We start from the raw sequence: 3,435 nt of genomic DNA, 5'->3' as shown, positions 1-3,435 counted from the left end.
TTTTAATCTAAAATATGGTTTCTGTTACACTGTGTTTATGGACAACATGGAGAACTTGCAACACAAACCATACAATTAGGTGTGCGTACGTGGTATTGATTGTGGCTATTAATATATAATAAAATATTATACTATTTTTTTAAAGTCCTTAAACTATCCACCCTTATTTAACTAAAATTTTTATTCATTTAAATCATTAAATACGTGTATATTTATCTGTTGAATTTTATGGACTGTATTGATTTTGTAACTAAATTTAAGTTTGTATATCAAATTAATCATTGCCCGTTAAATCTTCATTGGTTCCAATCAATTGATATTCGTCTCTGCAAAATGCATCAGCATAGGTCAAGTTGTTGGCATTTCACTTTCTGCATGGATTTGCCTTTTCGCATTGGACTTGTAACTGTGAGTGCTCTGAAAACAGTCTATCCAAATCCAGAATTCACCATGTGCGCGGCAATTAAAGACGACACAGTTATCCACTTTGCACGTTTTTCTACTTGGAAAGAATGCTTTGCTTAGTAGTATTATGGCTCATGTAGTAGTGTTATTCTCTATTGTTGTGCTAGAATAGTCAGGTGAGTGCAGAACTGGATTTGCTAACACAAATACTGCATTCGTTATTATCATAGACGTAGCAAAAGAAACAGGATTGCCACATAAATAGATGCAATAACTTGTTGCAGAACGTCTGTCATCCGAGTAACACCCCCGATTAGCATCAACAAACTCGTAGTAGTTAAAAAATAATGACGAGGAGAAAATTTCAAAACCCGTTTTTTAAAACTGTATATATATATGTTTTCAAAATAATATGTTTTCAAAAATTATTTTTTAAAAAACTATATACTATATGTTTTTTAAAATATGTTTTCAAAAACTATATTATATATGTTTTCAAAAACCCTTTTTTAAAAACTATATACTATATTTTTTAAAAGCATGTTTTCAAAAACTATATTATATATGTTTTCAAAAATCGTTTTTAAAACTATATATTATACGTTTTCAAAAACTGTATATATTATATATTTGAAATTATTATATTCATATATACTATCTAATATAAAAAGATCCGGACGAAAGTGAGTGTCTACACGCGACAACTAAAGGCAACACAGTTGTCCACTTTGCACGTTTTTCTACTTGGAAAGAACTCTTTACTTAGTAGTATTATGGTTCTGTATTGTTGTGCTAGAATAGTCAAGTGAGTGCAGAACTGGATTTGCTAACACAAATACTGCATTCGTTATTATCAATGACGTAGCAACAGAAACAGGATTGCCACATAAATAGATGCAATAACTTGTTGCAGAACGTCTGTCATCCGAGTCACACCCCCAATTAGCATCAACAAACTCGTAATAGTTAAAAAATAATGATGAGGAGAAAATTTCAAACCAACTGTGCCTTGTAAATATCCAAGGATACATTTGACAGCTAATGAGTATCACACGAAGTTTGCATAAACTAACAAACCTTGTTGACAATAAAGGCTATTTTTAGCCGAGTAATAACAATATATTGAAGTGCCCTACCAATGCTTCTGAACTCAGGAGCATTCTCAACTGGACTCCCATTATCGAGAGACAACTTGTAGCTTGTGATTATGGGTATAAGAAAACTTCTGGCATTATCAAAATCATATGTCCTTAGTAAGTTAAGAATGTATTTCCTTTTGACTTATACCCCATTAGGCCCATAATGAACCTCAATACCCAGGAAATATCTAAGTTTTCCGAGATCTTTAAGGGTGATGATTTTTTTTTTTCATTTTTGTTACTACGTCCTGAATTCCAATTGTTTTATCTCCAATGACGACGATATCACCTACATACACCAGGAGATAAACTAAACATGTGAAAGTTTTCTTCACAAAAAGAGATGCATCAGATTTGTTGGACTGAACCCTACATATACTAGATACTCTTTGAGTTTTTCAAACCAAACCTTTGGTGCTTGTTTGAGCCCATAAATGTTCTTGTTCAATTAACAAACTAAAGGTTGTGCTCCTAAATCTACTTGTTTATGGTCGGGAGGTTGAGTTGAGTCGAGTCAAATCGAAAAAATTGACTTTTTAAGTTGAGTCGAGTCGAATTTTGCTTACCATTATTCAGAGCATGGCAGATTTAAAAAGAATTTTAAGAGTTGATAACATAAAATTTTCGTATCATATAGATATAAATAAATGTACATATTTATTAATTCCATGGTAGATATATAAATATTTATGAGGATGAACACATATATATTAACAACATAAGTTTTTTTTATATAGAGTATACACAAATAAAATTTAAGGAGAACATAATCAATAAAATAAATAAATAATCGAAGAAAATTTATATTTTAGGTTGGACACTAAATAAATAGTAGATCTACCATTGTCTCCGTTTAAGTTAATAGATCAACAAATCATATATATATATATATATATATATATATATATATATATATATATATATACACGAGAACGACCTTTTTCACAAACTCACAATTATTGCTTAGTAATTGTCGTCACCCACTTCATCACTGTGGACACCACCAACGGGGCTCGACTCATTTCACATGTCCGTACTGTTCCCTTTAATAAATTGCAAGGAGATAAAAAAGGGTTTATTTTGAAGAAATCTCACTCCTTGTTACATTATTCCGACTGAGTTTGTTTGGACAAACTCGTTTTAGAGGGGATGCCTCTCTTTGTTGCATTAACCAGAGTTGCATGTTTCAACGTGGACCTAAATTCTCGGTCCAAAGAAGAAATGAAATAAGGAAGATAGAGTGTTAATTTGAACTCGATATGATAATAACCACAAAATAACGATAAAAGAAGTCAAACGGCATGTCTTGCCAGGTCAAATGGCTGATTGTGTAGTACCATTTCAAAGTCAAGCAACCGGAGTTATTGTTTGCTTCCTGTTTCCTGTATCTATAAATACTAGGACTTAGTCCTCTCCTGTGGTAACATTTATTAGCAATTTGGTGGGGATTTCATGTAACATTTATTACCAAATTCTTAACTCTCTATATATAGAACACAATTCGGGGTTCTCAAAAAATACTCCAAAGACACCAGAGTCAACATTTGCTTGTATGGGTAAGCTTGTTTTGATTTGGTTGGTTTTTTTGGTGGCACATGCAATGGCTGATACATCTGAGGTGAAACAACCAGAGATTAAGGTTGATGATTGATGAGTGTTCAGAATCGTTAATATCTGTACGTTATTTCTTCGATTTTATGAAGTTATTGCTGCTGATTTGGTTGTGTTATGTTTATTTTCGTGCAGTTCCTTACTTTCCAGAATTGGTGATAAAACGGGCGAATTCTGCATTTTTTTTATTATTTGGTCACGGCTGGAGACATGGGCACGACTCTGGGCACGACGCGGTATGACATGGCAGTTTCTAGAAGGTCCAATCAGCGGCGGTTTC

Source organism: Hibiscus syriacus, unplaced genomic scaffold (genome assembly GCF_006381635.1).
Source record: "Hibiscus syriacus cultivar Baekdansim isolate YM2019G1 unplaced genomic scaffold, ASM638163v2 tig00116944_pilon, whole genome shotgun sequence".
NCBI lineage: Eukaryota > Viridiplantae > Streptophyta > Magnoliopsida > Malvales > Malvaceae > Hibiscus > Hibiscus syriacus.
The sequence above is the reverse complement of the archived record's forward strand: the minus strand, read 5'-3'. Positions refer to the sequence as shown.